Source organism: Echinops telfairi, unplaced genomic scaffold (assembly GCF_000313985.2).
Source record: "Echinops telfairi isolate 266 unplaced genomic scaffold, ASM31398v2 ScPeMD7_23;HRSCAF=83, whole genome shotgun sequence".
Classification (NCBI taxonomy): Eukaryota; Metazoa; Chordata; class Mammalia; order Afrosoricida; family Tenrecidae; genus Echinops; species Echinops telfairi.
In genome coordinates, this window is record NW_022103920.1 from 56,327,732 (window position 1) to 56,343,548 (window position 15,817).

The window sequence follows — 15,817 nt, forward strand, 5'->3', positions numbered from 1 at the left end:
TGGGAGGGGTGCAGAAGGACGTTCCTTCCATCCTGTGTCTCTTGGGCTTCCCCAAGCTCCAGCAAAGTCCTGAGGTCGGGCCCTGGGGCAAGGCGGCAAGGAGAAACAGCGCCCCAAGTTACAGAACGCGCCCCCAAAGGAAAGGACAAGCCCGTTACCTTCGGGCTCCCCTGTAGGCTGTGCACCGCTCTGGGTTGGTGCAGTTCGTTTCATTGAAGATCCGTAGTGCAGCGCTACTTGGCGAACACAAGGTATTTCTAGTAGTCATTTTGTTTATTACCCAATAATGCAACGGCGGTGTGTTGAAGGCCATTCTGTGTTGGGAAGCAATTGGCCTCTTCTTTGACTGTCCTCTGAATTATCTTTGAACGCTGTCTTCAGCCTCAGCCAAAACGTGTTGAAAATTATGCCCTAAAAATCTTGCTCTTAAAATAGGGCAGAGAGATCAAGAGATTTCTATTTATTATCCCTCCCACCCGGTGGAGGAATATTGGTGTCAGTTTTTACTCCAGGGCAGTTCGTTTTTAAATGGAAAAACTTACTCCAGGCCATGGTTAATTGATCGCTCACGCACTGTAGGAGCAATAGAAAGAAATAAAATTTATACTCCCACACCACCCTCATGACTATGATTACTATATTCTAGGCCCCTTGGCAGCCCCTAGCCTTGAACCTTTGTTCTCTCAGGAACTAAGAGCACCTCCCCCGCTCCCCAACATACTTTCCACTTTTTATCTTTCATTGTGGTCATCTTTATTTTCCCTTTCTTAATTTTTTTCCCTCTAAGATTGGTTTGTTTTGTTTTCATTCTGCACCTTTCCCTTGTGCCCCCAAAGGCAAAAGCTAGCTAAAGAAAAATATCTCTCCTAGATATTTACAGAACATTGAGGAATACAATCCGAAAAGCATATGCTGCCATTGGTATCGATGCACATTTTTCTGCCTCTTGGCTTAAGTCAGTCTTTGGGGGCAGAGGAATGAGAGCATATCAGTAATGATTAATTGAGCAGGAAGGGAATACAACGCTTGATCCCAGCCACTTTCTGTCATCTTGGTGCCTCAAAAAATGTACTTGTGGTAAGTGAGCATCGTTATATTTTGATACCACAGAAAAGCACAGATGAAGAGTCCTTTTTAAATTCAATAGAAAGAAGCAATGCCAACAGTTGGAGAGCCTAAAACTGCAGCTGTGATAAAGGACAGAGTCAAGACACAAGGAGGTGCATTTATTCTTTGCTTGGCCTTAACCTTGACATTGAGTATCTATCACCCAACCGATCAAGGCCCATGTGTCTTAATCAGCATAAGCAAGGGTCTGGCCTAGAAGTCTATTATATTTCTTTTAGTCTCATCATTTTTTTGATGCTTTCAGTAATCAAACCAAAAACCAAACTCACTCTCATCTTGTTGGTTCTGGCTCATAGTGACCCAAAAGCACAGAGCACACTCACCTTTTTTTTTTTTTTGAGGGGGTGGGGGTGGGGGGGTAGTTTCCTAAACTTTATATCTTATTGGAGTAAACAGCCTAATCATTCTCCCAAGGAGCCACTTGGTGGGTTCTAACTGCTAGCTTTGGTTAACAGCTAAAGTGTAGCTCATTACTTGGCCAGGGCTCTTTGCAGTAAATCATGAAGAATACTTATTTTATTCTTATTTTCTATGTATCAAGTACTATGCTAGACAGAGATGGTTATTCTAGGAAGGACAGGGTGGGATGGGGGTCGGGGTAGGGATAGTAAGGAAGCAATTATATAAAATGATTACAAACGAAAAATTAATGAGGGTCTGCGAGTAGAAAACAAAAATACAAAAGTGAGGTGAATTATTCTACAAAAGAGACAAAAGGGCAGCGTGGGCAAATCCCCAAACGGTGGGTAAATGATTGGTCTTTTCTACTCGAGACACTGAAAGGAGCATGTGGCTGACCCACAAGGAGTGAGGATGAATTTGGAGAAGTGAGCAGGGGTTAGTTAGTTCAGACCTGCTAGGTCACATTCAGGATTGTGGCTTTCGTTCTAAGTGAATTAGGAAGCCAAAAACCAAGCTCACTACCAATGAGTAGATTCCAACATATAGTGATCTTTTAGGACGGGGTAGAACTGCCCTCTGGGTTTCTGAGACTGTAACTCTTTACAGGAGCAGAAAACCTTATCTTTTTGCAAGCACATAGTGATTTCAAACTGCTGTCCTTAAGACCAGATGCCCAACATGCACAGGGCTTTAGGAAGGGATGACGTCGGATTTGCATTTTAAGACAACCTGAGCTGGCCTGAGGAATGATTTGGAAAGGGTCGCAGGAGAGAGTAGGGAGAACCATTAAGGGATATTTGCAGAGTTCAGGTGAGAAATGTTAGGCAAGCTCAACTCCACTGGTGGCAGTGGAGAGAGACATAGGAAATCTTCTCGGGAACAAGAGTTGGCGAAGGTTCTGTGTCAGAAGTGAGCAAGGGTTCAAGAATGACCCAGATGTGACGTGAGGCATGAGGGTGAGAAGTTGTACTACTTTCTGAAATGAGGGAAACTGGGGCGAGTGGAAACAAGTCTGGCTAGAAAGGAGTTCCATTCGGAACCTGTTAGGTCTAACGTGCCCTGAGAGGAGGAAAGGGATGGTTTTCTGAACCAAGTAGACAGACTAGCATTTGATAGGTCAAGCTGGTGATTAGGCATTTAAGGTAAAACGAATGAGTTTAGTTGGCTAATCTTTCTTTAGCAACTTTCACCTACTTGGATGCATATACAGATGATAGATGGGTGCATTCTTCCAGGACTGGAGTTTTGCCCAATGACGGAGAGCACCCGAGTCAAGGATCTTTTGCAAGGGGTAACCACACATCCACAGAGGAACCTAGGTTGCATAAAGGGGGAAGAACAACCAAGAGGAGGCTATTGAAGTATGAGACAGTAGTGGGATCTCAGATCCTATGTCTTCTGATGTCTAGAATTGTTGGTGTGAATATTTGATTAAGATTGCCAAAGGGTTAACTGATTACATGGAACTGTGTGTGACCTCCTCCCTGGGGGACGGACAACCGAAAAGTGGATGAAGGGAGACGTCGGACAGGGCAAGATATGACAAAATACCCATTTATAAACTATCAAGGGCTCATGCGGGACGGGGGAGCGGGGAGGGAGGGGAAAAATGAGGACCTAATGTCGGGGGTTTAAATGGAGAGAAAATGTTTTGAGAAACGATGTACAAATGCGCTTTACACAATTGATGTGTGTATGAATTGGGATAACAGTTGTATGAGCCCCTAATAAAATGTTAAAAAAGAAAAAAAAAGATTGCCAAAGGGTTAAGAAATAGTACTTGGAGGTATAAAAAGTGACCCAAGAGTGACTGAGATAGAATGGAGGAAAAGCCATTGCCTTTAAGAAATAAGCCCAGGAAACAAGAGCAGACATGATGAGTGGTTCATCCACTTGGATGATGAAGTACAAGGCAGAGTGACAGCTGTTGGGCTCCTAGAGAGGAACACTCTGTGTGCTGGGGGCCAGAATCCCCAATGATAAGGAATAAGCTAGAAGTCAGTACATGATAACTTGGAGGATAGAGAGAGGGTTTTTGAGTTGCCATGAACCTCAAAGGTGTTGAGTGTTTGCGGGAGAAAAGAACAGTTCAGATGTGCCTTGCGAAGTTAAGAGTATACCTTCTGGTCTTCTGGCCCTGAAGGATTATATTTCTTTGGTTTAAAACAACAACAATAGAAAAGAATAACTTGCTGTGGAGTCGATCCTAATTATGAGGATTTCAAGTAATTCAGAGTAGAACAGTGATCCATAGAGTTTTTGGTGACTGATTTTTTAATAGTTTTTGGAAATAGCTCACCAAGCCTATCTTCCCAGGGACCTCTAGAAATCAAACCTCTTGACGAGTTCTCTCAGTAATACATGTATGGGTCTTGTTAGGATGCCTTAAAAAAAAAAAAAAAAGAAAGCCCAATCCAATCAAAGCAGTGGGGATCTATGGAACGAATTAAACTCAAGGGAAAGAGGTCGGCAAAGAGGGTTATGGCAACAGTATTTGGGGATTCCAAAAGCGTAATCTTGATGGACTTTCTCAAAGGACATGGAATGACCATGGGGCATATTAGGAAGATGTTTTAAGAAAATGGAAAGTTGAATTGAACAGCTAGAAAAATTATGCCAAGCATTTTCCCCCCATCACGACCATGTACCTGCTCATTCTTCAAGGGTAGAAAGGACTGTGGTAAGAAATTCCTTGGGAAATATTACCCTACGACCCTACAGCCCTGCTCTTGCCCTTTTAGACTTCCATTGTTCTTAAAACTCAAAGAACACTGAAAAAGAACACAATTTGAGACCCTCTGGGATGCCGAAACTGCCGTTTTGACATGGTGTGTATCAGAGTGCAGTTGCTTCGTGGAAGGATTAGCTAGGGAAGCACTGCCCTCAGATATAAATAGGCTTAGATGCAGCATATGTTGAGAAACAATAGCTTCACATTTTGACGTTTTTATTTCTATAAGTTTGTACCCATCCTTTTTTACTTGCCTTCACATAGCCAGGAATCCAATGTCTGCTTTCTATTATCAGAGTGTGAACATCTAGCCAAATGCCTGGTAGACTGGGCCTTTTCAGATACTGGATGGGTGAGTGGATTGCAATGGCTGGGTAGATGGATAAGTAAAAATCATTATCGTCTTTGATTATCGCTTGATACCTAGACATCCATCTCCAGAGATCCTTCAAGCCAACAGCATCCAGTAGGCATGGGTGCTCTTCGTAACTGCAGGCTTTTGTAACCTGTTATAGAATAGGAAATTAGGGGAACAAGTTTTGATAGGGCAAGAATTCCAGGCCTAGCACAGCTGACTATGTACACAAAGTTACTGAAACACAGGAACAACACGATTTGCCAGTTAATAAATGTATGTGTTCGTATTTCAAAGGACCATCTGTAGCACGGTTATCAGATGAAGACAATATTCCATTCTGGCGAAAGCTTCAATTCCCAGCTTTATGTGTGACATATTCCTGGTTATGTTAACATCCAGTGTGAGTGAAATCCAGGCATTCCCCAGGACACATAATTCTGCTGGAGTGAACAGGATCTTGTTGCTCTAATTTATTGAAGACAATCCTAAAATTGTATTAACTGAAGTCCTTGGAAAATAAAGTTGCTGTTGTTTTGTTTTGTCTTTAAATTGAATTTCTGAGTTAACCTAGATTTAAGCAGAAAATCTTAATATTAATTGAAGTGCTTTCCTGCCCCAGTAATGGCAGTTTCATTGTTTGGTAAAACCCTTGTTTAGTGATTGAGGACTTGGAAATATCTTAGCATTATATCTGTTTACAGCCATAGTGCATACATAACAAACCTAAGAAATACCTTGGAAATGGCTTCTTTTAACTTTTTCTCATGAAAATTCTGCTTATATAAGGAGTTTTTAGAAAACATGGAAGTAATCCTGCTTTAACTTGTGAGCATTATTTGGTTGATTGTATAAAACATAAAAACAAAATTTGTTTACTGTTCTGGTCATGTACAAACAGAATTTCAAAGTCTAAATTGATACAGCTTTAATCAAATCACTATTTTGCTCATTACTGTTGGAAAATTACTTTCAAAGAAAGATGCATGCCAATTACCCAAGAGCTTCAGCTGATGGAAAGAATTAAATAGTCTGATGTAAGTGGATTTTAACGTTCAAACCAACACTGAAGAGTGGCTGGACTGTATTACATTCAAGCATTTGTGCCCAAACGTTTTTAATGTGCACCAGACTCATCCAGAGGTCTTGTTGAGGCATGGCTTGCTAGACCTCAGTCTCCAGAGTGTCTGGCTCAGTAGGTCTGGAATGGAATGGAGCCTGAGAATTTGCCTTTCTAACAAGTTTGCAGGTGATGCCTGTGCACTTGCTGGCCCTGGACCCACACTTGCAGAGCAGCTGTGTTAGGGAATGGTATTCTTTCTCGTCCAGAATCGCTTCTTTGCTTTTAAGTGATTTCTGCAGGGCTGAGTAGCTTCCCAAAGATAAAAGCAGAACAAAACCTTTCCCTCCCCAAAAGTAACTAATTTATTTAGAAATAATTGGCTTCTGTTTGTGTAAATACAGAGGATTTGGAGCTTACCGTAGGGAAGCCCAAAGGTTGTGATATTAAGAATCACCACCAACTTAAGAAAATTGGACCTGTACCCTTGTATATTGCATAGCCTAACCTCAGGCACCTGCCTCGTAGGGAGCATTCCTCCCCTCTCTGAAGGTTTTCTTTCCAGGAGGGTTAGCAGGCACTTTAATATAGAGCACTTCCTAATGTCTACCAGAGTAGCAGGCATCAGATTTTACAGACCGGTTAAGTAACTTTTAATTGTAATATATATAAGATGGCCAACTAAGATATCTTATAATCTATCACTGCCTTTTTATTTTTATAAAGTACATTTTGACATCCCAAGAGTAAGAAAGACAGTACTCTCAGACTAGAAGACAGGTTGAATAATTTTGCAAATAACCTCCACCTCCGCCCATATTAATCTTACTTGCCAAAGGCCAGTGATAACTTGTATTGGGTGGTAGCCCATGACATAACGGACGTTTACAGTGAGGTCACAGAAAGCCAGTTTTCTGCTCAGGTTCCTTCAGGTTTTCAGTTGAGGAGCCCTGGTGGTACACTGTGTAGGCACCCAGATGCTAACCTACAGGTTGGAGAGTGAACACATCACTTGCTCTGTGGGAGAAAGGAGATCTACCCCCATAAAAATGACAAGCCAGCACACCCAGTAGGGCACCTGCACTGCTCTGTTTCAGAGTCTCTGTGAGTCAGAATCAAGTTGTTCTGGTTGTTGTTTTAATTTTTATTGTGAATTAAGTGAAAGCTTACAGAGCAGATAATGTGTACATGTTTTGTTACAACGCATCCATTGTGACCCTCTCAGTGTACCACCACTTATCCCACTTCCTCCCTGTGTCCGGTCCTCCTAATGCTACCGTTTTTATCTTATATGGTTGATTATTCTAACGTGGGGCTGAGTGCAGTACCAGATTTAAGGGGTAGGGAGTAACCCCTTCAAATTTCTGACTCTCTATGACTCTGGTGCCCAGCTCTGAAAAGATATAGCATCTAGGGTCTTAAAGACTTGAAGTTAAACAAGCAACCATCTAGCAGGGAAGCAACAAAGCCCACATGGAAGAAGCACACCAGCCTATGTGATTGTGAGGTGTGATGGGAAGAAGTATCAGTAGTTCAAAAGCAAGCAACCAAATCGATGTGGATGTAGTGGAGACAAAACCCAACTGTAAGATAACTGGACAGTCAGAAGGGCCACACGGAAGGGATGATAAATCCAGGGTGTGTGCGATATAGCAGTGATGAACCATATGACTATCTTTTAGTTTTCTAATATTTCCTTCCCCTACAGTTAAGGTTTTTATGTGTTTTACCTCATTAATCATATTAGACCTGCTTATGTTCATTTGTATATTTAAATCACTAGGTACACGAAAGCCAAGATAAAATGGTTTACCGAGGGTACAGGAAGAGAGGGGGTGGGAGGGAAGAACAGGGAGTGGATAGCATTGATGACTGCATAACCCCACTCCATGGGGTTGAACAGCAGAATTGTATGTGCATGGATATATTGGATTGTGTAAGATATGGTTAAAAAAAAGAAAACCTATTGCAGAAAAAAATAAATAAGTGTTCCTGGGGGGTAGGGTGTAAAGGGAGGGGGTAAAGGGGAGCTGATATCAAGGAGTTCAAGAAGAAAGAAAATGCTTGGAAACATTGTGGTATCAATTGTACAATACTGCTTGATGTGACTGAACTATGGAATGTTATGATATCCGTAAGAGGTCCCAATAAAATGATAAATAAAAAATAATAAATACATCCGATTTTAAAGACCTAATATGAAAAAATATATAAATAATGCAAAAAGTATATTAATATTTAAACTACAATGTTTTTAAAATATTGGATTCAGTGGACTATAGTAGTAAAACTTCTCTCACCTGGGGAAAAAATAAAAAAGAGTTCCAGTCTCAGAAACCCACAGGGCAGTTCTACTCTGTCCTATAGGGTTGCTATGAGTCAGCATCGACCCAATAGCAAGGAGTCTTTGTGAGCTAGGTATGCGGATTGACCTTGGTGGCTCCCAGACTGTGGTCTGAGTCAGAATCAAACTGATGGGACACAGGGGATTTAAACTAGAATGCATCTGTAGTGCAGTCATCAACTTGAATTGAGGATGTTATATGTAAATTAGAGATAATTCTATAAATATTATACCAAATACACACACACACACACACACACACACACACACACACACACACACACGAGGTACTTCAAAATGTGTGGAAAATGGAATTAACAGAGTGAAGACTTGTTTGTTGGCTGAGGAGAGGTGTTGCTGTGGACCAACAACTGTCCTTACTGTTTACTCATCCTGACTTGTGGTGACCTATTAACATCCTTAACAAACCTCCCTGTTGGCGAGGGGTGGGGATGGGGGTGGGGGATGGGATGGAATTAAAATATAATGGAATTTTCCATGAACTCTGTGAAGCCCCTTTTGGTGTAGGTACATATGTACAGAAATGATCTGCACTACTTCCCCTCTGATTTTCCAGAGAAACTTTGCACAGACGATAAAATCTAGTTCTTAATTATCTGCTGATGTGAGATTTTCCTCTGCTTTTGACTACAAATGCATCCTGTTTCCCTCACTAGAGTGCAAATTCCTTAAGTTAAGCACCATGACTTCTCTTACCCTTTATCCTTATGTACAAAGCACACAGTGACCTGGATAAATTCATGTTGGGTCACAGGTCACTACCGGGTAAACATTCATTTAGGTTGTATATTTAATCCGTTAAGGTAGCTAAAATCCTTAAATGTTTAGTTTGGAATTTACCTAAAACTGCCCTACACGTAGGTTTATATGTGAGCCATTTAATGTTAGTGTTGTTTTTGAAATTTTTGCAAACCAATACTATTTTGTAGACTCTAACTAGTGTTGAGCTTCGATTCTTTATGCAATGTTTGCACTGAAGTTCAAGAATGAGCAAATACAAGAAGACTTAGTTGAAGCTAGGTTGTGTCATTGTAAAACTATAGCATCTTAGAAAAAATGTTTAAAAATCTGTGCTTTTGTGTTTTCTTTAAAACAGACATTCTAATGTGTACTATACCACGGCCATTTGAGAATTAAAGATAAAATTATATAAGAACATTCTGGATGATTAAATAGATCATAAGTGTATGCTTACTATATGCATTTTAGCAATTACCAAAGTAGTCTCTCAGATCCAATAAAACGTTCTTGCTTTGTGATGTTCTCTCGTGGGTACTTAAAGTCCTGCTGACAAGAAGCTCATATTTGTTAGCTTAACTTATATTGGTAGCCAAAGCCACCGTATTCAAAGGTTCAGTTCACTTGCCATCCGAAATACAACGTGAACAGGGCTCAGATGTATTACAACAGAGCCGCTCATTAGCATGTATACACTGTAGAGTGAAGGGGCCATGAAACCTAAGAAAAGCCATTGCTGGGAAGTCAATTCTGACACAACGTGAACTAAAGGGTAGGGTTTCCTAGACTGTTCATCTTCACCACGGGTCTTTCTCCCTGAGGCAGCTGTGGCCATCAAACAGCCAATCTGGGTTAGCAGATAGGGCCCGGCAGACTGCTAATTAGATCCTGGTGTGTTTTTACATGTTCACGTTTTGATTTTTAGAAGGAGTTTGGTTTGTCATATAAGTGAATTATCTTGGTTTTTTTATTTGAAAAGATCTTGATTATGGAGATTTTTAGACCGTAAAGATTTTGTAATTCTTATTTGCTGGGAGATGCTCTATTTTCTATTCAGAAGAACTCAGGACTGAGATGTTTTTGTGGGTGGGTCTGTTCACTTTTTCGCCCTTAGCTAACTAACATCGGTAGTTGATGGAAGGTAAAATGGTCATTTCACCCTTCATTTTTGAAGGATACGAACATTGATTTAGAGCCTTTTGGTTCTTTTAATGGCTCCTGATATCCAAGATAAGGGAAGCCATCTCCACGAGTTCTATCAGATGTTACCCTCAAGCCTCTAACCCCCAGCCCGTCCGGCGGGGTGCCTGCCTGCGAGCACTCCAAGGGCAATGCAGACACTTGCCATCCTTCTGTCCTGCAAGTGCCTTGTGAAATGAAGTGTATGTAATAGATTCCAAAATAACTGAGTTTTCTCCTGTTTGAGGGGTGACTTGGACATTAAGATCACGGGTAACACCAAGGAGCAATGAAATGGTCACAAGAAGGTTTAATGTATTAATATGAATGTGTAACCATTATTGTTGTGCCTTATCTAACATAACCAAGGGGTGGGGGCGGAATTTAAGTTTCTTACCCATTGCTGTTGAGTTGATTCCTACTCACGGCAACCTTGTGTGTATATGGAACAGAAGTTCTCCATGGGATTGACTTGGTATAGCCTTTATAGAAGCAAAATGGCCACGCTTTTCTTCCACGGTGCCACGGACTGGGTCCAAGCCACCAACCTTTAAGCCAAGTACCTTAAACCAAAGTAAGAGCAACAACAAAACCCAGTGCTGTCCAGTCATTTCAACACCTAGCAACCCTATACACCAGAGTAGCACTGCCCCATGGGGTTTCTGATCTTCACATAAGCAGACTGCTACATTTTACTCCCTTGGAGCACTGGTGGCTTTGAGCCACCAAACTTTCTGGTTGGAAGCTGAGTGTCTAACCACTGTGCCACCACATATCCCATTGACATTCTTGCATGCACCGAAATGATATGTGGTTTTGCTAGACTACCTGAGTTCTGATCCTAGATCATCTGCTTACTGTTGCTGAAACTTGGGGCAAGCAAATTCTCCTGGATGTCTCAATTTCCTCACCTGCAAAGTGAGGGTACAGAGTAGTAGCATCTCTCTTACAGGATGGTTGTGGGAATTTAATCAGTTAATAAATGTGAAGCAAAGCTAGACCATAGTATTCACTATATGTATGAGCTATTATTACTATAGCTAATTATTTTCTAAAACAATTAAGTTTCTGAATAGTACTATCTTTCCAAAAATTAATTTACTGATGTACTAATGAGTCATTAAATGTGACCTATTTCAAGGGTGAATACTCAAAACTTCCTGGCTCCAATAATTTCAAACTTTATTTAGCAAAAAACACCCAGAGCATGTTGCTTGAAAATTTCAACCTGTGCCTGGAAAATTCATTAAATCCTCTGGAGCATCGAAGAAGTTATGTAATGAGGGTGGAAGGGAAAATTATTTTGCATTCCCAACAGCCACATTGATTCATAGCAACCTGACTTTGTGGTCTTATGCAACTTATGAAAAATTCAAAACAAAAAAAGGTCAGATATTAATCAAGTACATGAAGAGCCCTTGTAGTGTAGTGGGTTACAAGTCAAAGTGCTAATCTCAAGGTCAGCAGTTCAAAACCAGCCGCTCCATGTGAGAAAGTTCAAGATTTTTGCTCCCTTACAATTTTAGTGTTGGAAACCCACAGGGCAGTTCTACTCTGTCCTATAGGATCACTGTGAGTTGGATTCAACTCAATAGCAGGGAGTTTGATTTTTGGTTGGAGTCGTTTACACAGAAAATAAGTTGACATATTTTTTTCCAGAAAGAACAATGGTTTCATCTTATATACAAACAATGAGTAGAAGGAGGAGAAAGATTTCATAAGCTTTGAGCAATCTAAGACTATAAATATACTAGTCTCCTTCAACATTGGGAAAGCTATCTTTATCAATCATAAGTTATAGATATAGGGTAAATGATAGAAATGTGTGACATTTAATTAAATCATTGGTATATTTTGATGCCTACTTTAAAATATATTAACTTTTTAAGGGGTTTATTTGTCATTAGCTGGTAGACCTTTATTTCACAAAAATGACTCAACCACTGAACTTCTGAGGCGTACAGTATATCTCTACACCAAAATTGTCTTTAGACTGCTTTATTTTAAAATATCACTTTGCTCTTTATACTTTCCCTGCCTTCTGTTTTATCAAAGTGCTTTATCAAATTATGGTCCTCCTCACTGCCTCTACCAGCATTTATGATTTGCTGTCTCTGATCTGCTGAGAAGCTGGGCGTGTTAGACCAGGTTAACTAGAGAAACAGATCCAGGCACACTCGTGTGTCAAAGAAAAATTGTATATTGAGAAAACATCCTATCCCAGCCCAGATCAGGTCCATAAGTCCAATATTAGCCCATATGCCCAATACTAGCCCACAAATTCCTCTTCAGGCTCACACAGCCACATGCAATGTGGCCACAGGCCAGTGTGGGAAAAGTCCTGTGAATCCAGTTGCAGTGGAAGCATCTCAGCGCTGGCACAGGTCTCCACATGGCTCCTCCAGCTCCCTGAGTGTGTCTCCTAAACAGGAAGGTGAAGCAGAGAGAAAAGTGTGGCCTTCCTCTCAGGAGAAAGAGGACGTTCCCAGAATCCTCATGAGAAGGCCATACCCAAAAGGAAGCATCATCAGGCTCTGACCTGATTGACCAGCTAGACTCCACCCCTACACTCAATCAAGTTGACATGAAATTTTGTAACTATAGCACTGGGTATTGATTAAAACTATCTGTTAAAAACGTTCTTCTCATCACCACCATCACCGTAGTTGCTGGCATGCCCTCCTATCTGCCATAAGCATGCTACCAGCACTGGTTGAAACAATTGGATGAAAGGTCTTGCCATGTGAGAGAAAGATGTCAAATCAGTAATGAAGTGGAAAAGCCATTGAGAAATTTGGAGGAATTGACATTTTAGTGAATAATGCCAGTGCTATTAGCTTGAACAACACAATGGAAACACAAAGAGTAGGTTTGATGATGAATGTCAGTATCTTACACCTAAAGCATCTACTCTTTATTTGAAAAGAGAACATAATTGCTTATTTCTGCGATCTCAGCCCTCCACTGAACCCAAATCCATTGTGTTTCAAACAGCACTATGCTTATCCCATTACTAAGCATGGTATGTCTGTGTGTACTTGGAAATGGCAAAAGAATTTAAAGGTGAAATTGGAGTCAATGTACTATGGCCTCGGCAGCCATACGCAATGCTTCTATGGATTTGATAGGAGAATCTGGTATCAAAAGCCAATGTAGAAAAGTTGATATCCTTGCAGATGCTCCATATTCGATTTCCAAAATGCTAAAATATGTTGCTGGCAACTTTATCAATGAGGAAAATATCTTAGAAGAAGGAATAAAAAAATTTGGACATCTATGCAATGAAACCAAGCCATCCAATGTTACCTGAGTGCTTCTTAGATGAACTCCCTGATGAACTTGCCAAGAAAATATAATCACGTGGCACTGGTCCAGCATTCAAGGAAGGGAAGTAGGAGCCACAAACAAAGTGAGGCTCTGGACCGGCCAGTGAAGCATTTAGAATTGTCCAGGAGCCTCTCAGAGATGGCACAGTTGAAGCCATGCAAGCAGGCTCAGTTTCAACTCTCAGGGGAAGACAGTGGAACAGGGTTTCTTCATTGTACTAACAGGGGTGGGAAAACTGGATTTGGAGAACCTGCTGAGTGGGCAGATGTGGTGATGAGTGTCTGCTGAAGATACTGTAAAACTGTTTTCTGGGAAAACAAAACCAATGATGGCACTTATGTCGGGAAAACTAAACATTAAAGGTAACGTGGCCCTAGCACTCAAATTGGAGATGCTACTGAATCGGATGAACGCCAGACTGAGAGGGGGGGAAAATGTCGATTGCTTATTCAGTCAGTAAAAGCTCAACTGTTCAAAAGCTACACCTTTTTTCTTTCCTTTTGTATTATAAGGATATATTCATTTTTGTACTGTAAAAGTGGAAATTCTCTGTCATGCTTGACATTGTAATTAACTAGCATTCTAAGAAATACAATAATATTTTGTGAGTTTTCCCCCTCGAAACCTTAAATCTTTGCACCATATTTTTTTCCAAGAAAAGTATAATGAGCAGTCGGTCTGGGTCAAAAAATACAATGATCTCTTTTCATAGCTTCTCATGTAAAATGAGGCTAATCCAGCAGTACTCAACCTGTGGGTCACAACCCCTTTGGGGGTCGAACAACCCTTTCACAGAGGTTGCCCAATTCACAACAGTAGCAAAATTAGTTATGAAATAGCAACAAAAATAATTTTATGGTTGGGAGGCTGTGTTAGACAGGGTTCTCTAGAGAGATAAAACCAAATTGCTGATAATTAAATATATTTATTTATAAAGATTAGATATATAACAAGAAATGATCTGTTAAATCATATACAGATAAATATATCAGAAATGAACAGTTAAATTGTAAGCACTACAAATGGCTTAATTGTGAGAGACTAGCAGTCCTTCTCGTCTCTCTGCTGCCAGATCTCCCTCTATTTATAGAGAGAGTGAGGCTCTCTCAGCACAGCAGCCAATCACAAGGCAGATCACCAACTGTCAGCCAGGTCACCAACCGCCAGTCCCCAGCTCCAGAGATGTCTTAAAGGGACCTCAACTTACAGAGACACAGTCCACAGGCTAGGCGTCCCACAGGTAGTGTAGTCTATAAATTGAGGCAAAGAATGAGCAAGGCAGCCACACACTGGTCCGATGATCAAAGAGCAAGAGACAAGAAAGGCAAGGCTCACCGAGCCATTATCTCTCCGCCCTTCAGTTAATCCTACTTGTATTTATCAGCCAGGCTGGCATAATAAACTATATCAGGGGGTCACCACAACATGAGGAACTGTATTAAAGAGGCGCAGCATTAGGAAGGTTGAGAGCCACTGGGCTAATCAGTTTTAAATTTTTAGTTTGGGATGGTGTACGAATGAGAATTTTATGATATTTTGGATTTTCATATACTTGGAGGAAAATATTCTGTGAGGTATTTTTCACAGAAATAATCATAAACTGCTTAATACATGCATGTGAATATTAAGTTTTTTAAAGAGTTCTAGGTGCAAATGTCATTCTCTTTCCATGTGTGTTACTCAAGGAGACTCTACAGACTAGCCACACTTGTAAGCCCAGGAAATTGTCACAGATGCAGATTCTTGATTCAGAATCTAGATTTAAAATAAAATTTTTAAAATCCCTGTCTTTTTTATTTTTAACTGGTTATTTCCTATCAGTGCTTCCCAAAGTGGGCAATACTGCCCCCTGGGGATGCTAGCTAGAATGATCCAGGGGTGCTGCAAAACCAGATTTAACTACACTTTAACCTGAATTAGAGGTTTCAATACAAAAGATTTTCATAGCCAAGGAGGTGCTGAATTTTTTTTTTTTTCTGAAAGGGGTACAGTAGGACAAAAAAGTTTGAGCACCTAGGAGCTATATATAGACTGTTGCAGTTGTTGAGAATCTACACCACACAGGCCAGTTGTAGACTTCCTACTTGTACAATTCAGTGACATTGATTACATTCTTCAAGTTGTGCAGCCCTTCTCTCCCCCTCTTACCTAACTGTGCTTCTCTTTAACCTAAACTCGCTGTCACTTCAGTTTCCTATCTCATCTTTTCCATTGCTGTTGTCAGTTTGGCCTTATCTGAATTGATCTGAAAAGATCATGGTGCTCCAGGCTAGTTGATGCTAAACTAGTTAAGCTGAACTTACTCAGTAAGTTTACTATTTAAACTAAACTACGGTTTGATATTAAAGGAGCCTATAGGGTCTGTGTGTGGTTTAACAGGTCCCATAAGTGATTTGTGTGCATGTGCGATTTGCCAAGGCCTGCCTTGGTACATCATCTTTGTTTGATTTTTCCACCTCAACAACCTTTTGTTTAGCTTACTGTGCTTGCTAGAATCTTTTACTTCTGACAGATTTTTATAGCCTTTAAGAG

General features: G+C 40.6%; 1 pseudogene; it reads left to right on the plus strand.

The window, feature by feature from the left end:
* Positions 1-1,066: 1,066 nt before the first annotated feature.
* LOC101648459 lies at positions 1,067-13,314 on the plus strand (annotated as a pseudogene).
* The last annotated feature ends 2,503 nt before the right edge of the window (positions 13,315-15,817 follow it).